The sequence below is a fragment of the Panthera leo genome, chromosome B3 (genome assembly GCF_018350215.1).
Source record: "Panthera leo isolate Ple1 chromosome B3, P.leo_Ple1_pat1.1, whole genome shotgun sequence".
NCBI classification, from domain to species: domain Eukaryota; kingdom Metazoa; phylum Chordata; class Mammalia; order Carnivora; family Felidae; genus Panthera; species Panthera leo.
The window spans coordinates 52,733,287-52,759,446 of record NC_056684.1 but is presented as its reverse complement, the minus strand read 5'-3'; the positions used below and the strand labels follow the sequence as shown (position 1 = coordinate 52,759,446).

Below are 26,160 nucleotides of genomic sequence, written 5' to 3'. Positions count from 1 at the left end.
AAATCAAGATGGCACACACACAGGGTAACAGGAATGGAGACCTTCACAGTCAATTCTTTATAGTGTGGGCTAGACACTTAAAAGAACAAGCAGTAATGTGGATCCACTGACCTTCATCACATGGCACTATCACCTCTAGACTGATGATCCTCAGGGCCAGTCCATGGACCAGTGTCTTTCCATAGGAAACTTCTCACTGAAATGAGGTTCCTTTTTTTTTTTATTTATTTTTTTTTAATTTTTTTTTTCAACGTTTTTTATTTATTTTTGGGACAGAGAGAGACAGAGCATGAACGGGGGAGGGGCAGAGAGAGAGGGAGACACAGAATCGGAAACAGGCTCCAGGCTCCGAGCCATCAGCCCAGAGCCTGACGCGGGGCTCGAACTCACGGGCCGCGAGATCGTGACCTGGCTGAAGTCGGACGCTTAACCGACTGCGCCACCCAGGCGCCCCTCCTTTTTTTTTTTTAAAGCTGCATTCAATGTAAAGGACTGCCCTTTATGCTGAGATTATATCCTCTTCACTTTTTTTGGTATTAAAATGGTCTATGCTGAACATGAAACAACGACAGTAGATCAGAGTTTGGTTTTTCCCTCCATGTCTTTACTTAGCAAAAGAAAATAATGCTGTTCCTCATGAGTCCTCCCTCTGTCACCACTGCCATTTATTTTTCATGTTCCTGTTTGTGAAATAAATTATTGGGAATAATTTTTCTGAAACTAATGTTTATATATCTCCAAAATACAGTTTTAGAAAACAAATTATTTTGAGCACCCAAGAAAAGACATTTCTGGTTGGTCTCCCTGGTTAGGACTCACACCCTCAAGCCAGGGTGTCAGATGAATTGTGAATTATTTCCTTGGAAGCCCACCTTAAACAGAGACACCAATGAACAGGTTTGTGGTGGAAATCAAGCTCATGTAGCGCTTGAGATCTCAGACCTTTAGGCCTGGAAGGAGTTTTAGAATTATTTTTGTCATCTAATCTGGATTATTCTGAGGCCCTATCAGAGGGAGCAGATTTGCCCAAAGCCACAAAAACAACTAGCAGTAGAGCCAAGACAAGAGGCCCAGTCTCCAAACCCCCAGTTGTCCCTCTCCCATCTCTAACTTGCCTCTGGCTCAGGATCAATGGCAACCTCCTCTTTCCCAGCAGGCAAGTTGCAAGCCAAATAGCAGCTAGGCCTAGAGGGTGGTACATGGGAATAGAGAGCCATTTTCTTCTCTATAATAATGGCTGTTGCTTCAGTGTTTAATGCCTTCTTGATTGTATCACTCAGAACTGCTGCTGCAGCCCCTCCTCAGTTCCCTCCTAGAGGGGCTTCTTTTCCAATGACCCAGGGGTCAGCTCCAAGGCCCAGGCTCTCATAGTCTACCTCAACCTCCACAATTTCAACAAGGCTTTCCTGCAGATTCCTTCTCTGCCAGCTCCCTCGCTCTCCTCCCTGTTTAGTGCCAACCCCAGGAGTGTTATCTTCTTTTTAGTGAAGCAGACCTTGTGGGAATCCCAGTTCTACCAACTAGCATTTACATTTTCACAGTTGCCTTTGAGGCTTAAAGGTCAGGAATTATAAACAAGAACACCTCTAGGGCTGGTGGAGACCTAGTAGAGTCACCTTATGCTGGGGCTGTAAGGGACATTATGGACAGGGTGCCGTAGGAGCATGACAATGGGGGTGAGGGTGCAGGATTTGGGCCATTCTGAGGAATGGATGGAGGACCTAGGAAAGTTTCACAGAGAAGAAATTTGAAGAATGAGTTAGAGGCAGAGAAAGGATCTTCTAAACCCAGATCTCTGCCCCTAGTCACAGAATTGACATCAGAGAGCAAAGAAAGACTGGAAAGGAGAATTGCAGTAAGAGCCAGGGAGGACCCACCAGCTGGGATGCAGCTACTCTTTGGGGTAGCATAAAATTAAATGGCCCTCTACTGATTTGGGTGAAGCCCCAGGTGATGGTATAAGGTTATCTGTTCACTGATAACTGATATTTAATGCCCAAATGCCATTTAAGTTATTCTATATTTTTGACTTATTTATCATTTTTAGAGCCAATAGAATAATTCAAACTTTTACGGAGCCCATGCCATGAAAAATTAAGTATAAGAAATTGTTTCAATTGTTATATTGACATCTTACTACCATTTATGCCCTTGGGTGATGATTAATAGTAATGGTATAACTACTTCATGGTGCATGCTATGGTAAGATATTTAGTTAGAGATGTGTCATGAGCTTGTGTTTTTAAAAGTTGATGTGTATTATTTAACATAAAAGAATCCAGAAACATTCTATCTTTGTAGAAAGATCATGTGGGAATCAGGAAGACTTGGCTTCTCACCCTGGCTCAGCTCCTGGCACTAAGTATCTCATCCCTAACTACTGTTCACTTTACTTTATTATCATAGAAAGAAAACAGTTGCATAGAGAGGGGGGAAAAATGGAATAGATGGCTTCTAAGGACTCTTCCAGATTTGCCTTTATTATGATGGAATTTAAGGGATTCTTTTATTAAACAGTGGTCCAGAACATTTCCTTCCATGCCTATATTGTGCATCCTTTGCTTCTGAAACCCTGAACCCTTGCTTTCTCAGTAACTCTTAGCATTGCTAGTTTGTTGTCTAAAAAATTGCTCAAATGCTAATGATCATTGTCCCACTTTAGTTGTTGCTGAGGAAGAGCCAACAGGACTAGGTAAAGTGAGAAAAAGGAACTGGGTTGGGGGCAAAGAATCACCCCTAGGATAATGGATTACTATTTTTCTTCAAATTAGAAAACAAGTCCTGAGCTGACTGCAAATGTAAACTTGCTCACATGGCTTGTGGGAAGCTGGGAAAGAAGCTGGCTGGGCCAGGCCCCCACTGGCCAGCTCCATCTGTGTGGATTTCTTGGAGCCAGCAAGGGTACTTTCTGACTCCTTCAATCCTCTGCCTCTGAACGCTTCATAAAGAGGCAAGGGGACTTCTACCAAAACAGAGGACTCTTCCTCCTGAGCCCCCCAAGTACTCCTTTCTATTGCTGGTGGCATTTTCTGTCTGATGGTAACTGGGCTTCTTACCATCACCAGGGCTTCCTTTTGATCCCTGGTTTACATGGCTTTCTGTTGAGCAAATAAACACACATTCATCCCTGCCCCCAACAAGACAAAGGCAATTCATTCATAGGAGCTGCTGCCCAGCTGACAGATGTTCTGGCCTCCTGGCCCTGTAGCCTGGCATGCTGTTGACCCTAAAGGTGAAAGGCTCTGTCACCCATTCTCATCCCCCAGTTGGCCAGTTGCTACAAAGGATCATCAAGAATTCTGACATTTGTCTTTCCTCCCTACTCCTGCCCCCACAGCTCTTAGTGGCTCTTAGGACAGAGCTGTTCCCAAAGTGGCCTTTGATCAAATCAGCTGGAGAATGAAAAAGATGGGCCATGTGGTCAGGATTGCCTTGCCACAGCTGCTCAAATACTTCTGTAGACTTGACTATGCTCTTGCAAAGACAAGGCCATGAGGAGCCCTTTTAGGCACTTCCCCACAGAGAGAGAGCAATGAGAAGCCCCTTTTTAGGAATTTAATGGCTGAAAAAATAAAGCCACCTTTCTGGCCTTAGCATCACATTGGGGCTCAATATCTTCATTTGTAGTTTACGGCCTAGTGGGGGAAGAAAAGACCTCCACTAATATGCTGTCCAGGTTTTAAGAGTTTAGGGGAGTTCCCAACCAAATGGTTGTTGAGCCCAGAGAAGGAAATGTTGACTTCCAACAGGACACTCATGGAAGGTTCTACAGAGGAGGTGACATTTAAGCTGGGCCAAAGGAGAGGTAGAATTTCACTGGACAGAAATGGAGATGGGAGGGCCTTCATTTATGCAGCTGCTTCTGTGTGAAGGCAATAGAATGCAGAGCCAAACTGAGCAGCAGGGAGGGTGGAAGAGCTTCCGATGACGCGAGACAGACCATGTCACCACAGACACTGTTCCAGTTTGTCAGCCTGAGAATCCTGAGCCACAGGAGTCTTGAGCCCAGTTTGAGTAAAACTCTTCATACCCATTTCTTCATAGAAATTCATAGAGCATTTTGAGAGGAAAGTAACCCCTAAAGGGTCCTTAAAAAGCAACTCCATGATCTCGATTCACCTGATTCCCTCTTTGTCTAGGCTTCTTTGGAGTCTTCCAACATTTTTCTACATAAATTACTGAGTGTTCTATGCTTGTACACCAAACCACAACAAGAAGGTCTACAGCCTATTAGCTTGTCTTTGAGAGCTAAGACTCTCTAGAAATCACTTAGGCACTTTTCAGCTCTTTTCATAGGAAATCATCTTTGGAGAAAATGATCAAGTGCACTAGAAAGAGGTTTGAGTCACATGTGACAACATTAAGGGGTCAGTTTCACTCTGCCAATAGGGCAGAGACTTTTAAAAATAAAACCCTAAAGCACCTGCTCCACCATAGCTGCCATGTTTTGGAGCTCTAGACCTCCTGTGCCTCCTGCAGAGTCTAAGCAGTATCACCATCAGCTCCTTGTCTATCCCTACACTGGGAACCAGCTCCTACTGCTTTTCCCTCCTACAAGGAAGAACGTTTTCCCCAAATTGCATCCATCTTTGGTGCCTTTTTACTGTATCAAATGATTGAGGATCCCTTTTGATGAAACTATTGTTTTTTGTTTAAAAGTGTAACAACAAGAACATTACCCTTCAGAAAATCATCACCCCCAAAAACAGAAAACAATAGTAGGTGACAAATTGACACCAATATGATAGAAGGCCAGCAAAGTGCGATCAGAGAAACAGCAGGAAGGAGAAAGAGGTGAAGAGAAATGAACAGAAAGCTAAAAAAGGAAACTACCTTCCCAGGTGAGATAATGCAATCAAACCAGGGAGTGGAGAAGCTCTTAGAGAGAAATCAGATCTCAAGGGACCTACCAGAGTAAGGGTTACAGGGGCATTTTGCTTGAGCTGGGAACAGCATAGAAAAGCTAGACTTTTAAGGCAACTCATAGGAGGCAGAGGTTAGGAAGAGTTTGGAGGCTGAAAGAAATGATGTGGGACAATCCCCAAAGACAAGTTATCACACTGACCATATTGCCAGTCCTGAGCCCAAGTTATTGACTTGTCCATGTTGCCCCTTGTTATTTGCCTCCCCCTCTCTGATGATACTGAGATGATTTGCACTATTTTATGGAAGTTCTTGCCCAACAATAGCAGACACTGAGCATAAAACTTAGAGGGCACAAAGCTTGCTTTCCAAATTAGGTCAATTTAGGCTTTATAATAATCCTGGTTGACCAGAGGCAGAATTCACCTCATTCTGGATGCAGGGGCTATACCTCCAAGGCCAAGGCTCCCCTGCCCAGCTAGGTGTATAAAAGGTCAAGCAGAGAATGAATGTCCCCTCCTTCCTCCAGAAGATTCTTAGAATCAGGGACCACAGGTCTGCATGCTGACCCTACTCTGGCTAACCCACCATGCCTACCTTCCTTTTTTTTTTTTTTTTTTTTTTTTTTTTAATGCTGCCATCCAAGGCAAGCTACTACACTCTCAGGCCTGAGTCTTGTGCTCTTCATCCTTTGATTGACTAGACCTGATTTATCTGCCAGCTTTTCATCCATACAGTATTACTGGGTTGCTTTGTCTCTCCAGGGCTGGGGTCACTGCTGACTAAATTCAGCTCACTGGGAATGAATAGAATCCTGGTTAAGTACTAGCTATGTTTGGGCTTAAAAACAAAAGTCCCAAGGGGGTGATGCCACCAAAGATTAAAAATTGTTCTTGGAAGTTGTACAAACATTTTAAAAGGTGTAATATTTGGGTATTGGTTTCTCTGTCAAGGAAACACTTTCGCAAGATTCCCTCTGTAACCTCTACAAAATGGTAGAGCTACAATTCTAAAATGGCAACAAAGGGAAAAAGAACTGGATTAAATACGTAAAGTGTGGACTTCTTAAATAAGTTTCCCCTTTTGTCTTTAAATTATCATTCAGTTGCCCCTTCTTGGCCATTTTGTTGTTCTCATCAAGCAGTTTATTACCAACTTCTCCCCACCCATGTCAGCTGCAGTCCTCTTCTTTGATTTCTGCCTACAGAGTCTTCAAAACATGTGCCTATACTGTTTCTGCTGGCAGACATGAACTAAATACCAACCTGATACTCTTGCAAATTCAAGTGAACAGGCCTCAGTATATTCACTCTTTGGTGTCCCATCTCCCATTCTACTGTGAAGCCTCACTGCTCACTTGAGGGCATTCATGGAGAGAACTTACCTAGGCCCAGAGGTGTATCATTCGCTCCCCCTCCAAACACAGACTCATAGAATAATGGGGTTGAGGGTCCTCCTCACCACCACCCTCAGAGAGCACTTGTCATTCCAACCTTATGTTCTCAACTTTTAGCCATCATGCCTTATAAATTATGACCTGTTTTCATCTGGGCAACATTGGGCAAAATGTTAAAGCAGGCAAAGTGTCATCCTTGGTGTCCTCTTACTAGAAAACACACCTAGAGTATCCTTTGGCTTTTTCTCAACTTTCTCCAGCTACCCCTGCCCCTGCACATCACAGTGTTGGACTGAAGGTGTCCATCACCATAAGTAGCACCACCTCCAATCTCTGCCTGTGGAAAATTCCCCGTCACCTTCCTAAGTCCAGCTCAAATGCGACCTCCCTTGGCAGGCCTTCCTTGATGTACAGCCTGTATCTTTCTCTCTTTTGAAGCCCCATGCCCCCTTGAATTGTCTTTGCTATGGTACTTTTCACTTTCTACCACTAGACAGTAAGCTCCTCAAGTGCAGGATCCATGTCTGATTCATCTCTGGGTCCCCTGCAGGGCTGAGTCAGTGGACTCTCTTGAAGGCATGCAGGAATGGCTCAGGAAGGGCAAGGCTCTAAACACAGTAAAACATACTCTGTCAGTAGGCTGGGTGGAGCCTAAATCTGGGATATACCTCTTATAAAGCTGGTTCTTTCCTTTCCCCTTCCATTCTCACTCCCAACCCATTCCTGAAGGACCTCTCTCTTTCACTGTCTTCAGCCAACTGTCACTGTGGGACAGAATCCTCTATGAAGGCTTTAGCTGTTAACAGCTTAGAATGTTGCTGCTCCCATAAGTCTTTGCACTGAACAGAAGGGTGGGATGGGAAGGGGTTGGGAGAGTGCTGAAGGAGGTAAGGGTGAAGATTTTAACTCCTCAATGACATGTACTCCTATTATTGTACTCCTATTAGAGGATTTAGGCATGACAGACTGGGCAAGGAAGGAATTTGGGGGATTGGGGGGGCTATTTCTTGACACCCCTCCAATCATAGCCCTTAGTATTCTGAGCTACTTTTGTTCTCTTTCTACCTATGCCTTTTTAAAAAAAGATGTGTGTCCTGGCATAGAATAGCCCTTACATAAGTAGTAATCATTAATGTCATTACTAATAAGAACATAAATGACGTAGACACATAGCCCACCCTAAACACATGGAGTGCTTGGAGGTACCAAGTATAGTTGGAGTTTCTGAAGTGTCAATGCAGATTTTGAAACCTCTGCCTCTTGGTGATGGAAACAGTCTGAGCAAAGATAAGGAGGTGAAAACCAGCGGTCTTGAGTGCATAGGGAATGGGCAATAACTGAAGAGAGGGCCCTCCCTAAGAGACTGACAAGTGGGGGCACCTGGATGGCTCAGCTGGTTAAGCCTCTGACTTCTGCTCAGGTCATGATCTCACAGTTTGTAGGTTCAAGCCCCACATCGGGCTTGTTGCTGTTAGCACAGAGCCCACTTTAGATCCTCCCCCCTCTCTCTGCCCCTCCCCCGCTTATGCTGGTGCCCTCTCTCTCTCTCTCTCTCCTCCTCCTCCTCTCTCTTTCTCAAAAATAAACATTAAAAATTTTTTAAAAAGAAACCAACAAGTGAATTTGGTTAGATGGCAGGAAGCAGTGAGAGGGGGAGAGAGAGGCCAATTTGAAGAGAGACATGATGATGAATTCAACTTCGACTTGTTGGTAAGTCAATAACGGGAAATGTCCCTTAGGAGCCTGAAGATCCCAGGCTGTGAATACATAGGGCCCAGGGTCACAGGGAGTGCATGGATCCTGCAAAGCAGCAAGTGCAAATGAAAGGGCAGGGTGCAGGATGCAGGGGGTGTTCAAATGAAAAAGATGCGGTGAGAGAGGTGATGATGATAGTGGTGGTAGTGTTTTTGGTGCTTCTGAGCTCATCAATTGCAGCAGAAAAGTCCAGAATATAAGGCCAGGGAGAAAAAATATGAGATGGGGCAGGAAGAAGTCATTAGAAACCTTAAGTGTGCTATAAGGGCAACTTTGTTTAAGTTAAGTATTGACATTGTATTTACTTAGTGATTTAAAAAAAATTAACATTTTTGCTGTTTTTCTGGGTTGGGAGACATTGATGGCTCTATAAATGTTGAGTTGAAGTTCCCACTTGGCGCTCTCCCTGGTGCTGGATTTGCATAGTGCATTCCTTGTCTTGGGGGTGTTGTGGAAACCATCCCTTTCTCTCTGTTCATCTCCCTTTAGGTGCTAGCCAGGAAGTAAATTTTGCCAAATAAAGTCACCTTTACATGACTTGTGCTTCTTCTCCACCCAGCATCTCTTAGGCTGATGTTTGCAGCGAAGTGTAGAAGAGAGACAGTAGTCCTTTCCAGGAGTAAAACTCTCTCCCTACATTTTTCCAAACCAAATCATGTTAACAGTGGCTTTCGTGGCTTTCAGGGGGTGGCGAGTTTATGGGGAATCCTTATTTTATTTATATTTTCCAAGTACTACTTCCATAGTTAATTTTGTCTTTTTTGAAGAAAGAAAAGTACATTGAAGGTGATTGGAGTTCTCACTCGTAGAAAGTCTTGTAAGAGAATCCTCAGAAGCCATGACATTCTCAGTGACATGGCAATGCCTCTGAGTCTCTTTTAGGAGAAGATTCTCGGCATAATATTCAGGTTTTTAAAATTTATTTTTTAAAAAGATACATGAGTATAAACTCTGTAAGGTGAGCTTTAGGATTGTAATTGAAAACAGTTTACTATTCCCAAGTGACTGCTTCTCTTCCTTTCAATGTAGGACATCACTCATGAGTATCAACTCTTCAGTGCATTACAGGAAAATGTGGTTTTGGAAAATTCCTGAGAAAAGAACTATAAGGGCATGTCCTATGTCATATGTCTAAGAAAAACTTAGCTAGCAGGGATAAATGGAGAACATAGTCATATGGTTAAGATGTCTCAAAACCAAAGCTGGACACTATCTATGAGCTTCATGCATGAAGCACCAGGTACTACTCACTGCCCTCCACTGCTCTCTTCACACCTCCATGCTCTGAGCCAGTTGACAACATTCCCTTTGTCCCCACATACTTTCTGCTGGACTGCTGTTGGGCTTTCCATTCATTCATCCAACTTTTATTGAACCCCTAGCATGTGCCTTTTACTGCATCTTTGCTCTGAGATGACAGAAATGGACATGACAGATCCTTTCCCTAAAGAGACATGAGCCTAGAGGAGAGGCAGCTGTGCTAAGGTGATAGTAAAACAGATGACTGCTGACACAAAGGCTCATACAGGGTGTTAGGGAGCCCAGAGAGCTAATTTTGCTTGGCACAGGAGGACAGAGAATAAATAAGGCGGGGGGGGGGGGGGGGGAGTTACAAAGGAGGAGACACTTGCACTAATTCATCAGGTACACTGGGGAGGGGGCATTGACAGAGGATCTGGGGATAGAGACCCAGAGAGGAGAGCCAGGAGTCCACATCAAGAGAAGGGCTCAGGAATGACAAAGTGATTTATCTGGGACTTATTCTGGCAAACTGTTAAGTGAAAGACTGAACCCCATGGACCAAGAACCTGAGGGGGTAGACGTAATGGGTGGAATTCTAAGATAATCTCCACCCCCTGTAGAATTCTTTCCCCATGAGAGTGAAAAGGATTTGTGAAGATCTAATTTCACACCTGTGACTATGTTACTTTATATAGTAAAAGGGGTTTTGTAGGTATAATCAAGGTCCCTAATCAGTTGACTTTGAGTTAATTAAAAAGGGAGATTATCCTGGGCCTGAAATAAGCAGGTGAAGTCTTTAAAAGGGTGCAGGCCTTCCCAGAAGTCAGAGTGATTCCAAGCAGAAGAGAGGCTTTCCTATTGGCCTTGAAGAAGCAATCTGCCATGCTGTAGAGAGAACCACATGGCAGGGAACAACATGTGGCCTCTAGGAGCTGCAAGTGAATTAAACAAGCAGTGAGCTTGGAAGAGAATTCTAAGCCTCAAGTAAGATTCCAGCCCTGGCCAACACCTTGATTCCATCCTGGTGAGACCTTGAGCAGCTATCCCATACCTATGCCAGACCGACATGGGATAATAAATTTATGTTGTTTTAAGCCACCAAGTTTGTGGTAATTTGTTATGTAGCAAGAGAAAACTAGTTCAGTGGGTAAAGAGGGAGTAAATGTTGAAGACAGAGGAGGAGGTAAGCTCTAGAGCCCTATGAGAATCTGGGGAGCAAACATTCTGGTCAGGTCGTCAGTCAGTGAGAGATGCTAAAGTATAAAGTCAGGCAAAAAAAAAAAAAGCCCTACCTGCTTCCTAAGGATCCCCGTGGTAGAAACTAAACTCCTGAGTCTTTCCTTCTCAAGAGGAATGCCCAGGTGAGTGATGTCAGCTGCAGCTCTGTGACTTCCCCTGCCCGACAAGAGACGGGTGGAAAGTAGAGAATCCAGAGATGATGTTTATACCCCGATGAGACATCAAAAATGTGTTTCATGCAAAGGTAAATACTTAATTTTTGTCCCATGAGACTTGGCAAATTTCTTCCCTGAAATTTAGTTGTTTACTTTCATGTCGCTACTTGATTCCAAAAGTACAAAAGCAAACTCTTGCATTTTGTGGTGCATTTTCAGTTCTTTAAAAATATTTTAAAAAATAGAAGGGCAGCCAGTTTATTTTTCCCCTCAAATGAGCCAATATTTGGTTTTTCTCTCATTTTATTCTTTTTTTAAAAATGGGTCACACCAGTTCCTTGTGAACTGGTGAATCATTTCAGTGTTTGAATCATTATAAAAGGTCCAGAGGGACTATTTCTTTAACACTGGAAATAATCAGAGGTTATATAATGTACATAGGAAGGACAAATAGCTTTAGAAAAGAAATCTTTCCATCTCCTTTTCTTCTACCATCTCAATGGCCCTAAATGTTCACTGAAAATAATAAAACATTTTAATGACAAAATTATCTTTATAGCTCTTGTAAAGTGTGTAATAGAATATCAAATGCCTCTTCTGTGAGAAGAATATCGCACAGTGCTGTCATATCCACAGGTGGAAGCAAATTATAGACATATAAAGGCAATTAACAATACAGGATGATTATATGTGGCACAAGGAGTCCAGATAATCAAAGGTATAATTGCAGAGGAGCTGTCTTGTGTTCAGGTGACCAGCCCATCTTTAAAGGAGGAGTGATCTCCCATTGGTGGTGAGGACTGAGAAGCGGGGATGGGAGGGTGGAGGAATGTGCTGGCATAGGGCAGGAAAAAGTTGGGAAAGTTGGAAGAGTCTAGGCATATTTGTGTAGCAATAAGTAATTCAGTTGGGTTGAAGGTAGGATTCATGTCAGAGGAAGTAGGGGAGATGTTTGGAAAATATTACTGAATCTAGGCTTGTCCTATATGCAATCGAAAGCCACTGAAGTCTTTTTGGATCCAACAAAAGCAAATGTTTCACGAAGATGCATGGTCAGTTGTGTTTGGATTGGAGGCAGGGAGCCCACTGGGAGTTTATGGCAAAAGTGATAAGGACCCAGCCAGGGCAGGGGGAAAGGAGAGGAGAAGATGGCATTCAGAATATAATATACAGAAAAATCTAAAGGATGTGAATTATCCTTTAATAGGGAATTTATTGATGTCACAAACTTTCAAAGATTTTGGCCAAGACCCTGCTTGTTTAGTGGGGACCAGTGGTCTCAGGCAACCTTCCTTTCTCTTTGCAGAGAAATATAATTGTATGTGGACTTACAGTGACATTTTTAGAGAATTAGCTCATGACTGGTTGAGAACTTCAGAGATTAAAAATGGGTCACACCTGGAACAGAGTTTTATAATGGTGTAAAAGTCTGCTTGCTTTGGGACAAGTGGGAGCCAACTTTTAAAGATGCTCTTCAGGTGCCAAGGGGTGCTGCTCAAGCCCTAAGTTTCCTAGGCTTCTACATATCTTTTTGTTCAGTCCTCTGCTAGGCTGCCAGTTTCTGGGTCACCTCGCTTTCCTCACAGAAACAGTTATCCTTAAAAGAGGAGAACCCCGAGAAGCAAGCGTGATTATCCCAAATGCTAGTCTCATTTTCACCCCTGCCATTTTGACATTGTTTTTGCCTCCATTCTTCAATGGTCATGAAACTGAGCAGGCACTCACTGCCTCATATTTGGAGACTAGTGAGATGGAAGAGATGGGGGCACCAACATCTATTGAGCACCTACAGTGTACCAAATCCTCTGCTAGAAACTAATGAATGTAAAGTTTAGCATGATGCTGAACACTTAGGGCTCTATCAATGTTCATTTCCTTTCTCCTTGCTATTAAATTAGAAAGAGGGGATGAGATGGTGATAGACAGGAGCCATAAGGAGACTGACAAGGAGAAGCCCTGTGTGTTCTGGAATGCAACAAGCAGGTTCCACCAACCTTACCAGAAATCGAAGAGAAGCTGCTCTTCACTGACCCCTTAGGAAGGAGAGAGCCCTACCAGCTCAACACTCTCAGCTCTCCTCAGCCAAGGCCAGCACTGAGGCCCAGTGGGAATTAGGGATGACTCCACCACTCTGCTGCTACTAATCCCCACAGAGCAGTCCCTCCTCCATCCCCAAGTCACCTTCCTGGTCAGAAGAGGTCATGGAAAATGATCTCACTCTTACCTCACCTTTCTTTCCTTTGTCTCATGGTCAATTTCTGAATTTTTTATTTTTGAGAGAGGACGATAAGCACTTGCTTGAATTATGCTCCAAAGACATACAGGTCTGGAGGACCTGGGGCCTGGCTTCCCAGTGAACTTCTTTCTCTCTTGGGAGCCTCCAGATCCCACCACTGGTAGTAGTATCTCTTCCCCAAACTCCTCAGAATGACCCACATGTTACATAGAAAACCACTGTGGCTCTAGTAGTGTGAGAAGGGAAACCATTCAGACCCCAAAGTCTTAGAGGCTGATGGAGTGAAGAAAACAGAACCTGAACTCAAGATACCTAGGTTCTAGTCTATGTTTCCCTTTTTAGGACCCTGAGAAAAATCACATCACCCTTTGAGTCTGTCTCCCTGTCTGCCATATAGGAATCACAAAACTAATCACAAAGGCTTGCTGGACTGTCATGAGGATGGTAAGATAACTGATGCACAGAACACTCTTGCTGATGCATAACATTTACTTGTGCTAGCTAAATGGCTGACCCCTATTCTTTCTCCTGATATTTATCTCCCTTCACAGATTCAACCCACTGGCATTACTTTCATGTAGAAAGAGAAGGTAAGTGCTTTCAAAGAGAAGAGACAGTAGAGATGGGCTGGGGAAGTAATCTTCCTCATGAAGAATTAACTCCTTGGCAAATGGCGTCAGCTTCTCCCACTCTTTTTTTTTTTTTTTTTTAATATCAGATTTCATCCTTTTTCTACTTCAAGTGCTGCTCTGGATACTCTCCAATGTCTTCATTTCCCTTTTGAGTTCTGGAGCCCCAAACCAGACTATATTCTCAAGACTATGTTTAGTAGACAAGAAGACCATAATACAGAGTCATTTTGCCATTTTTGTAGAGTTCACAAAACTAAAAGTAGCACTTTATATACTGTTCTGTAAAAGTGATTTGCCGTTTCCTCTCAAAAGAAAAAGACTATCAAAGATGTTTTCTAGAAAGGGAAAGCCCCAGAATCAGGCTGTAAAATGCTCTCTAATGATGTGTTGTGGTTCTGAGGGCATACAAAAGACCTTGAGAAAGATTTTGAGCTTGGATCCTAAATTTCTAATCCAAATTCCTATTATTTCACTGAATTGCAAGCTCATTAAGGTTGAGGACCATTTTTGTAGCCCCAAAAGATAGCACATCGGGACATTCCATACACCTTTGTTGAGTGAACATCAATATCAAGTATCAACCCAAACACGGTGGAAAACTTGGAGCCACTGACTCCTGGGACCTGACACCTTCAGACCAGGGAATATAAGATTCTTAAATTTAACAGTTTCCATCAGTGGCCCTCTGCCAGTAAGCCCTGGGGTGGGGGTGGGGGGGAGTAACAACCAAAAGAGATGGATTCCAGGTGTGTTGCTAGACTTTCAGGTCTGACCAAATGGAGGAGGAAAACTGATTACAACTAAACACTGTGAACAAAATACACACACACACACACACACACACACACACACACACACACACACACAGAGCAATTAATTGAGGACTCTGAAAAATAAGTAAAAGTAGGTGGATTGGTGAAAGAAATAACTCATTACATGAACAATATGGTGACAGTGAGTTTCGTAGAATTTTTCTCCTGGCTTTGATCTGAGGGTGAGGTGACTCATGAAACTGCACAGTGGTCATAGACCACAACAACTATATGAAACAGCCAATCTTTCTGGACTAATGACCTGGAAATTGGGCCCTTGCAAGCCAGAGTATGTGGGAAAGATTCTTCTTGTTCTTGTCCTCATATATTTTCTCTCTCAGTTCAGTCTCAAGGCCAGATGCAGCTTCCAAACCAAACTGTCATCACCATGGCAGCAGCTTGGGCACCTAAAATCCCCGAGAGGAAAATCTTGTTATCTCAGGACAGAAGAATGTAGAAGAGGGCCTCTGTTATATGAAGAGTATGAGAGGAGTCCTTGTTTTTTTTCTCTTTTCTCTTGCCACTTTATCCAGAGGAAAGACCTAGTAGAATAAAACTTTGTGATGTCATTAGTGGCTATAACTCTGAGAAAGAGCTCTATCTTTCTAGCCAGAAAGATGATAGGTGACCCTGTTAAGCTGATGGATGTGAGGGAAATCTGGAAGAGGAAAGAGTGGAAGGAAGGGATTCCATGTATGAACCGACGTAAGTCCTGGACTTTCCCTCTGAGCCACACGTGTGTGGAACATACCCAGACACACAACAGAGGCTTTGGAACCTGAGCTGACAGCAGAACCTCTGCATATAGAAGGTGAGACAGAACTTGCAGTCTTCACTTAACTGGTTTGCTTGAATGATGAACCAAAACAAAAAATCAACTTGCTCTGATTTTAACGGGACCCAGAGTTATATAACATCCCATATAAAATATCTTAAGATACAATCCAAAATTACTCAATGTGATAAGAACTAGGAAAAGGTGAGCAATTCTCAAGGGAAAAGATGAAAGACAATGTTGAAATTACAAGAAAAAAAAGATTTTGAAGCAATTTGTTACAATCATTCTTTATGATGTTAAGGTGTTTACCTTAACTCTTGAAATGAATAAAAACTAGTTATCAGTAGAGAAATAAAAACTTTTTTGAAATGGAAATTTTATAACTGAGATATACAATATCTGAAATTAAAAAATTCCCTGGATGGGCTCAATAGCAGGATGCAAATGACAGAGGGAAGAGCCAGTAGACTGGAAGAGAGATCCATAGGAGTTATCTAATCTGAAGAACACAGAGAAAAATGTTTGAAAAATAGTGAATAGAGCCTCTGGGATCTGTGGAATAATATCAAACAGTCTAACATTCATGTCATTGTAGTTCTTAAGGGAACAGAGAAAGATTGATATAGAAGAAAATAGTTGAAAAAAATAATGGCTAAAGATTTCCCAAATTTGGTGAAAGATATGTTTACAGATTCAGACAGCTCAGCAACCCACAAACAGGGTAAACTTAAAGAAAACTGAACTGAACATCCACCATTCCCTATGGCATTACCCACCAATACCCTCCTTCTTAGACCCTGAAGACATCTGAATTTTCCACCTTGGTGTCAGGGAAGGGTCACATGAATAGGAGCTGGACTCCTAGGGATTAATCCCAGCTCACTGATTCAAGTGTGAGACCCAGGGAAAACCAATTATCCTGCATGGGCTGCAGTTCCTCATCTAGAAAATCTCAGGGTTTTACTACGAGTTTCTAATTTCCTTCCTGTTCTAAAATAATTACCCCATAATCAGTTCTTCTGTGGACTTTTTCTGTTCAAACTGATAACATTATTTATGAAAAGCTAATGCTATGAAACAAGAAACCACTTTCCTGTCAAGAGTCTTTCCACCCTTTGTAATGGTGCAGGTAACTGAAATGGAGAAGCTCCCAGAACAGAACCCAAAATGAAGTTTTATAGCAACCAGAATGGAGTTTGGCCTTCCCCAGCAGCTTCCTGCAGAGTTCTTCGAGCATCATGGGAGGCCTGGAATTCATTGCAAAGGAAAGGAAGCTCTGCTGAAAACTTTCACTCCCAATAAATGCATTTCTAATCTCATGTTTTTTCAGAGGCTAAGGAATGGAATGGAATGCACCCATGGCCTCAGATTCCTAGTTTGATGTCAGGTCTGTCAGAATATGTTAAATCTATGTCTGTAAACACAATAATAACAACCACTTGAATAGCATCTTACAGTTGACAGAGCAGTTCTCTTTCCTGCATTATCACATTTCCTCCTCCCAACCACCAACTCCTGAAGCAGGTTGTAGCAGTCACCTCCTGTTTCCTCAGAGGAAACAGTCTGAGAGAGGTTGAGAGTTTTACCCCATTCCATCTAGTACTAAGCTTGAAAAAGTGCCAACTCTTCTGGCTTCCAATTCTGTCCTCTTTTCCCACCACCAAGAACCAGAGGATCTGGGCATTGCCAAGCTATGACCTGCAACTACTGGGCAAGAGGCCAGTTACTCCACATTTTAAGGGCAGGCTGTAGTACATTAGATCCTCTCAGTTCATTCTTTTGGAGAGGAACACGGTGTTAAGAGTTGGCTTCAATACACATTGTCCCTCTCCCAGTCCCTCATTGCCACTAGCCAGGCTGCTTGGCATGGAAAGGCTCTCTGGTATTAGACACCAGCTCTTTTGAAAATGTCTTTCTTCCCCTTCTTCTAGCTGCTTGTGAATGTGCTTGGCGTTGAGTCAAGTAGGCTTGGGAATTGGTGGTTGCTTCTTCAGATTTTACCATTAAGGGGACTTGAAGGGCTTGCTGCTTGGCCCTCACATGGGCTTCTTCTCTGCTCTCCTACCCCCTGAAGAATTGCACATTCCCTCCCATTATTGCACATTCATTCAGCCTCCACTCTGCATTGATGTGCCCGGAGGTCATCCTTCCCTCCCTTCATGAGCCAATTTCAGCTCATTTATTCACACATTGTCCCTTCATTTTCAAGAAGTCTCTTTGAGTATGCTAATTCTGAGTCATTGCATACCATCATCATTTCAGAACAAAAAGATGTCAAAAGGTGGGTGGGTTTATTTCATCTAGCAAGGAAATAGGCATTCTTTTCTTTGTTTTACCCTTAATGACTCATTCAACCTGAATCAAAGCTGAGTCGTCTGGGCCTTTGAACAGGAGACTGGGTGGTAGGGAGGATGAGGTGGGGGGTAGGTACCACCCAAGCTGGGGCAATGGGCTCAAATCCCTGGAGCTGTGTCCATGTTCCATGGAATGGGCAGAAGGGACTGAGAAAATATAGTGATAGCATGGTGTGAAGCCCTTGCACATCTCTGGGCTTCTGTTTTCCCATCTATAAAAGGATCACAGAAGAGTGTGTTGGGACTAAGGTACATGACCTTACTGAAATTACTTTTCTGAATCACTGTGCTTTCCTACGTGGACATTGGAACCTTGATTCAGGAAAAGAGGTTGAACCCTCACCTGTTTTAGGTACCTGGAGAGGTAGAGAGAGGAGGGTTTGCTTGCAGACTTAGGCTTGGATCCTGCTTCTACCAATTCCTAGCTATGTGACCCTGGGATAAGTACTTAACCTCTGCATCTCATTTATAAAAGGGGAATAGTACTTCTCTTGATAAGGTCCTTGTGAGGATAAAATGTAATATCTGCCACAGTTATCTCCTGGAGTTCCCCAACTCACATACAGGATATTTAGGACAGAGGACAGGTAGACTGGGTGGGCTTGGACAGTCTTAATATCCTTCAATTTCTTCTTTGGTAAAATTGGGATACTATGTGTTTTGCAAGAGGGTTGTGACTGCGAGAGATGATGTACTAGAGGCCAGTGCAGCACTAGGACACTGTGGGTCCTTAAGTGGTAGTACTGGCCAATTAGAAGTTATCAGTATTCACCTTACCTGGGGCCAGTGCCCCTAGAAAGGGTTCCCTGGGAATATTTGTAGCAGTCCTTAGACCAGAGCCAATGTCAGAGCCTGGAGGCTGGGCCAAAGCAGAAGACACCAGTGGGTTTTGGGCCAGAGAAGGTGGGACCAAGATGCCATTAGCATGTAGGCTAGGGTCAGTAACCAGAGGTGTGGTGCAGGGTGCTCAGGCAGGGCATGGTGCCTGGCAAGTGTTCACACCCCAGGACCAGAGGGGCTACTCCACACACCCAGTTACACAGCTGTATTTTCCACAGCCTTGGGTTAAAGCAGTCTCCCTTGTGGTTTCACAGGCCTTACAATGCAAGCTGCCAGGCTGGGCTCTGGAGAGGCCTAGAGATAGGAAAACAATACCCTACCATGGTAGCTCTCAACATGAGGACCTAGGTCACTGCAGAGACTCACAAACATAACAGTAATCCCTTTGGGGAAAGGAGACTTTTTTTTCTTATGGTGGAAACTGGGATCTGTGGGGGTTTGGTCATGATGGACCATCTAGTGGTCCACAGACCTCTTGAGGTTCCAACACAAATGGCTTTGGGGATACACAAAGAGCTCTAAACCACTCTGGGAGAGCAATGGGATTCATCTCTTCAGTCCTTCCCTTCAAGTTTTAGTTGCATCCCCCTAGAGAACCAGGTCTCTGTATCTCTCCCCCTAACCAAAAAAACAAACAAACAAAAAACAACAACAAAAAAAACCATGACCAAACCATCTGCTAAAAATCACACACTGTTCTGTCTCAATAATCTTACTTACATCATAGTTCAGCCTGGAATGTCCTCTCCACTCACCAAAATCCTACCCATATACAAGGCCAATGCCAATCTCAACTCTTCCAGAAAGCCCTCCAAAATCTTTCTAGCCCACAACAATTATCCCTTCCTCAAAACACACAGTCATATCCCCATTTTCCTTTTGGATAGCTCTTATTCTATGGCTTTGTTAGCATCTGTCTTTGTTACTTTAATTTTTCCTTCATGAATGTTTGTTTCCCCCATCTTTCTCATTTCTTTCTTCCAGCTAGTCACCAAAACCTGTTGGTTGTACCTCTCAAAACTATCTTAAATCCATCAACTTCTCTTCACCCTTCAGGGTCATTCTCTGGTTCAGGCCACCATTACTGCAACAGCCTCCTAAGTCTCCTGCATCTGGACCAACCCTTCCAATTAATTCTCTACCCTGAAGCCAGAGGACTGTTGCAAATACAAAAAATACAAACCTGCCTCAAACCCTTTATCCCGCTGCCCTCAAAATAAAATATGAACTTTCCAACAGACCTTTCAAAGGCCTTCATTGACTGGTCCCTGCTCACCTTTTCAGTCACATTTCTTATTCTGCTCCCCCTACCAATGCCTTCCACCATTATCACTGAGGCCTGCCATGTTCTGGTCATGATAAATCCTTCTCAGCACCTCACACTCCTGGACACACCCACTCTCCTGGACATTCTATCTGGAATCCTCTTCCTGCCCACCTACCATGCCTCTCACACAGCACTTGCTTTGCCTACACATATTCAGTCTTCAGGTTTCCAGTCAGTATTATCTCATCCACTAAGCCTTGACCCCTGAGCCCTCAAATACACACTCAAGTCTAGGTGACCTACTCAGAGTACCTTGTCTCCTCCCCATCACCATACTTTTTATTTTAAAGATTTTATTAAGTAATCTTTACACCCAATGTGGGGCTCAAACTTACAACCCCAACATCAAGTGGTATGTTCCACTGACTGAGCCAACCCTCTGCCCATTCTTATTTTTAATTCTATTTTATAGTTGCCTGTTTACTGGTCTCTGTCTCCCAATAGGCTATAAGCAATTTCAGAACAAAAACTGTATCTGCACAGTTTATTTTGGCATACCCAGTGTGGGGCCCAGTGTGTACCTCTCCTAGATGCTCAAATCATTTTTTAATAAATGAATGGAAAGGAGAATGAATCTATACACCAAGGGCAATAACCATTTTATATGCTTTTTTATATCTCCCTTCAGTGCCTGATTCAGGGCCCTGTGTATTCTAGGTGCAAAGAGAAAGACGTAATCATTTGCTTTTAGAAAAAAGCCCTCCTTGTTTAAATAGAATGTTCTATTTCTTGGTATTTCCCTTTTTCCAGACTGAAGGCTTTTTTAACTGCATGCTAGCAGGAATGCAGCTGACAACACAGTGACCGAGATCTGCTCCCAGGGGTTCTGGATGAGCAGGGAGATCCACAGAATCCAAGGCCTTCAGAAGTTGAATGGGCCACTCATCAGGGAGGAGCTATGAAAAGCCTTGATGGAATCTAGAAACTCAAATTCTAGTCCTGGCTCCTTCATCAACTCCATGCCCATAGGCAAATCACCTAGCCTCTGGAGTTCGGTTTCCTCATTGGTAAAATGCAGTAAAGAGAAGGACTCATAATTTATCTTCATTCACAGCTCTGAGTTATCCTTCTATTAATAAACATGTCACCACATTCCCACCAGAGGTGAAGAAGAATTTGGCTGTTTTCAATCTAAATATCAGGATACCCATATCATTACAAATGAGGTAAGTGTTTTTGTGATCATAATCTTATACGTTATAAGGGGCTTTAAACTTGGTAGTGAGTTTTCATCTTTTTAATTTTTTTAATAACTGTGGCAGAGGCAACAATATGGGTATATAAATATCCACCCCCCCCCCACTTCCCTACCAATTTTATTAGAAATGGAAATATGCCCAGGGACACATGGGTGGCTCAGTTGTTAAGCATCTGACTCTTGATTTTGGCTCAAGTCATGATCTCATGATTCGTGGGTTTGAGCCCCACTTTGGACTCTGCTCTGATGGCATGGAGCCTGCTTGGGATTCTCTCACTCTCTCTCTGCCCCCTCCCCTGCTTACACTCTCTCTCAAAATAGATAAATAAACCTAAAAAAAAAACCAGACATGGCAATATGCCCAGTTTAAAACTATATTCCCCAGCTTCCCTTGCAGCTAAGATGATCATGTGACTAAGTTCTAGCTGATAAGATATGAGCAGAAATGTCACATATAGCATCTATGTAAAGCTTCTCCAAAGGGGGAGAATATGCACTTTGCCTTTTTCCTCTCCTTTCTGTTGGCTGAATGAGAATAAGATGTCTGGAATTTGATAGCCATAGTGGACCATGAGGTGATATGCTAAGAATGGTGGAACAACAAGACAGAAGGAGTTGGGTCCCTGACACCTGGAACCACCATCCCAGCCCTTGGTATTTTCTGCTGGACCTCTTTGCCATAAGAGATAAATAATTTCTGTCTTCTTTAAGCTACTGTTATTTTAGTTTTCCTGTCACATGTAACCCTAACCTGTCACCTAACCCTAACTGATAAAATAATCATCCATTTTATGCAAAACCCCGTGCTAGATGTTGCAGGGGATGTAGAGGTAGATAGGATTTAGATACACAAAGAGTTGGGCAGGAAGGCTCATTCTGGTGTGAAGGAGATCCTAAAAAAGGTTTGACTTGGCAGGGCTGTGTCAACATGAAGAGGATTTATATGAGATGAGGCCAGAGAATATGATGGAAGGATCTTGAATGCCAGGCTGACGACATTGCACTTGACCCTCTGATGGGAAAGCAGAGAAGATAAGCTTGTTTCCATTTGTGGATGAAGAAACCCAAGCCTTGGCAGATTACAGGACTTGTTCAAGGTCACCCAGCCAGTAAGCCTCAGAGCCTATCGCAATTCTGACACTTGGCCTAGTGCCATACCATAGTTCTGTGTGTCTTTGAGCAAGTCTAAGGAAAAAATGGTAGGAACAGAGGTTTTACACTTTGACACAGCCAGGGAACTAGACTGTGCCCTTCTCACACCCCCACACCATTAGGAGAAAACTTCAGGGGTTGCTAGAGGTTTAGGATCTAGACCTACCTTTTTTTTTTTAAGTTTATTTATTTATTTTGAGAGAGAGAGAGGCAGAGATAGAGAATCCCAAGCAGGCTCCACACTGTCAGTGCAGAGCTCAATATGGGGCTTGAACTCACAAACCATGAGATCATGACCTGAGTTCATGTCAACAGATGGATGCTTAACCGACTGAGCCACACAGGTGCCCCAGGATCCAGACCCACCTTGAAGTCAGAGGATTCTTCCTTGGATCCCTGCTTAGCCAACCCCATGAGGAGGCTACAGTGGCCAGGGTGCTGCTGTGCTATGTGGTAAGTACCCATGTGTCAGGCACAGTGCTGGATATTCTATATATATTTATCTAAGTTACTGTCTTCAGTAGTCTACCAAGAAAATTATAATACCACTCCTATTTTACAACAAAGATGAAGAAACTGAAGCTCTAAGAAATGAAACTACTACCCAGAGTCACTCAGTTGATGGCACTGTTGAAGTACAAAGCCACATTTGTTCAACTCCAAAACTGTGTTCTTAGCCCCACATTCTAATTTCTTCTCAATCCCTGCCAAAGCATGCAACAGTCTCCTATTATTACTCAAAACAGCAAGGACTTACCGAGTTTGATAGGTTGACCAGGGCCAGATCCCAGCTCTGCGCATCCCACCTACAATCGGAAGTCAATGTCCTATCCAGGAATCTTATCACCCATGCCCTACATGTGACCCTCACATGGGTGAGGGACTTCCTGGGGAGGTGGACCCACAGATGCCAAGATCTTTGTGGCCTCAGGCCTCCCAGGATTCTCTGTCTTGGTTGGTCATGTGACAAGGATCCCAGAGTCCTCCCATTCTGGGTTCTAGAATTCACAGATTCCAGTGAGTTGTTTCATGGAATAAGGGACACTGAATTCTTTGTGTCCTTCCTGTGGCTGTCATGGTTAGAATGAATTTGTTATGATTTGTACTGGCATCCATTCAATAGACAACTGGTCATTAGAACTGAATCTCCTATCATTGCCAACATTTGGAAAGTTGAGTTTTATTTTGCCGGTCATCCAGTGTGCATCTTTCCAGTAATGTGGTATGTCCAGTGTTCCAGCATAAACCACATATTCCCCTAAGCTGACCACACTGGTTTTTTTCTGGAACTTTCACAGGAAACACCCTAAGATGTGGCCTGCAGAGCTGAACGCGACAGATGGATCCTTGTCCCCTCTGTATTCTCTGCCCAACTACAGGAGGCTAAGTACTTTGCCAGGTTTTGCCCTGGGTCATCACCGGTCCACCCCATTCTTGTATAACCTCCCTTCCTGTTGGCAAAACACTCTTCCTTGCCAAGCTCAGCCTAAGACTCTCACCCCACACCCTCTTCCTAATAAGGCCAAAGATAGAATGTGTTTCCCTTATTTTAACTAGATTTATTAGGCTTAGCCTAAGTCTAGCAGATTTTAATAGTTATTAGTAAAACATTCTTCCATTTCCTTATAAATACTATAATCAATGTTCCTATTCTCAAATGCACCACTTAAAGTATCTAAAATCAGATATGGAAGAGTAATTTCAATTTGTTCATAACAAAGTTTTCTGAAGATATAAGCAGATTTTGTCAGATTCAGAGGCACAATTCTTACAAACACGCTCATGCATTGTAGTGTGGGCAAACTATCACCAGAGCTTGTCATTACACCTTGTAGACATTCTTATCATTGGTTCTTATACAATCCTTATGATCTTTTATTGTCACCCAAAAGTGATGGCCAGTTAAGTGGTTGGATCCACATGATTACCAAAGGCTCACTGCTTCCTTGACTGCAACATTCTCATTAAAATTATGCCCTAGATGTTTCATATATGGCAACACATTATATGGCCCCCCAGGAAGCATAAGCAGTTGGTGGACATGAAAGGACCTTGAAACCCTGTATAACATAGTACATATGCCAGCTGTCCTTTAACATAGTAACAGATGGTGGCCAAAGTCCAGCTGGGCTCCAGGCCCAGCTCTACCTCTTAATAGTTGTGTGATCTCTACTAGGTCATTTACACACTCTGAACCTCAGGCTTTCCATCTGTAAAATACAAATTATAGTAATACTTGCTCTATCATGAGGTTCAAATGAGATCATGGACGGGAAATCCCTCACAGGTCATGAAGCAACACTCATACATTAGCCAATTTATCACATACATTGACTTTTAATCTTCACAACACTGGGAGATGTCATTTTCCCCTTCTACAGATGTAGAGAGTCAAGTAAGTAAGCATGGTGGACCTGAGGTCCACACCTGGGTCTCCCTGTCTGATGCTCTTTCCTCTTTGGGAGAAAGCATACTCCATGGCACCATCCCTGCTCATGGCTATGTCATACAAAGAGCACATTTAGGTGTTGTCCTTAAACCTGGCAGCAAATTAGTCCTCCAGAGCCACACAAAAGGGAGAGACCAAGGGAAGGCAGCCAAGACTCTGAGGCCTTACTGTCCATGAACCCTACTCCCAGCCCCAGCTGCTTGACTTTCCCCAACACAAGTGTGTTAGCCAAGTACCTGTGGAGCACCTGCTTCCACCTCAGCCCCAGAGAAAGCATATGGGATTCAACTGGCACTGTCCTGAGAAGGCGTGTCATCTGGCCAAGGCAGAAACTCAGAGACACAGTAAGCAACAGTTGAACATAAAACAGTATGTGTTCAGGTGTCAGGTGAGTAATAAGGAAAGAGGGAGATTCCTAGATGCTCCACTTGGGAACACTAGAAATTCTTGAAGCTCTCTGTGGCCCCAACAAACCCTAAAAATACCTCAGTTTGGGGAGACATGGAATCTATATCATCTCCCCTCTTTCCTCAACCCCACTCTTGAGGTTCCTTTCAGCTCTATCCCTTCCTGTCCCCAAAACTGTCTCCCTCCCTGGCCTCTAGGCTCCACAAGGTCAAGAGAGCAGATGTTTCCATTGCCATGTGCTGCAGACGCATTCCAGAGTCAATTCTCAATGAACGTCTACTGAACTAAGCAGATGTAGGCAGAGCACATGGACAACAACAGGGACTCAAGGCCCATGAAGGAGTATGCAGACAGGCTGGACTCTATCCTGGAAAGGGGGAGGCCTAGGCCCTCATGGAGGAGCCAAAGGGAGAGAACCCCATCAACACACTATGAACTAAATGGAGAGAAGTGCTATTTAGAAAAAACCCTGATGAATAAAATTCCTGAGAGCAGCAACTGTCAGGGAACAAACTCCTCCTTTTGTGTGAGAGATGGGAATGTGGACCAATAGGTAGCTCTGTTCTGGTCACCACGGGCCAGAGCTGGGATGCGCACGTGAAGGGTCTGCTTCCTGCACATGAAGTAGACTGAGTGGAGCCCTGTGAGCACCTTCCTGCCTCATTGTGGGGGACTCATGAGTGAGTTTTGAGGGCTCTGACCTCTTCAGAGGAAGGAGACCTGATTGCCAGGCCCAGTGCTCTTCCCTGATCTGCTGCTGAATGAGCAGGGAAAAAGCAGGGGCTTTCTCTTAACTGTGTGGCCCTTACCTGATCTGGTAGCACAAAGGGAAATTAATAGACATTTATGCAAATTGGCATTTAGAAATAAGTTTTATATAAGAGTTTGTTGCTGCTGCTGTTAACCATCCAAACAGTAAAAGCCAAGTGGAAATCCTCAAATGTCAGTAATACTACCAAAATGCTTAAAAATATACACTAGGCCTCCTTCAGTCATCACATTTTTAAACTTCTGGAAGTATAGAGAATCTTCTGAGAAGAACTTGTCATGATCTAATGCTTGATAAAATGTTTTCCGCCTTCCCTCCCCAACCTCTCCCATTAGGGTTTTTCAAGTGCACTTGATTGCAACAACTTTGGATGAAGTGAACGTACTGTGTGGCCTTGGGCAAGTCCCTACTCCTGTGGGTGTCAGTTGCTGATTGTAGGACCTCTGAGTTTTTCTTCTGCTAAAAAGGGCCCCTTTTATAGTACCATGAGTTCAGAACTAGTGATCCAATTAGGAAACAATGCAGTTCCTAGAATTATAGGTCTGCAGGGAACAT

General features: G+C 43.4%; 1 protein-coding gene across 2 annotated transcripts in view; it reads right to left on the bottom strand.

The window, feature by feature from the left end:
* The window catches only part of LOC122222039 (aromatase), a 108,924-nt gene extending 85,891 nt beyond the window's left edge, over window positions 1-23,033 (bottom strand). The window contains exon 1 of one of the 2 annotated variants that reach the window (XM_042942026.1): window positions 22,737-23,033. The gene's annotated coding sequence lies outside the window, so the exon portion shown is untranslated. Of the gene's footprint in view, window positions 1-111; window positions 218-22,736 lie in introns of those variants that run through there. The other variant, XM_042942029.1, reaches the window with a different exon arrangement.
* Between the last annotated feature and the right edge of the window lie 3,127 nt (window positions 23,034-26,160).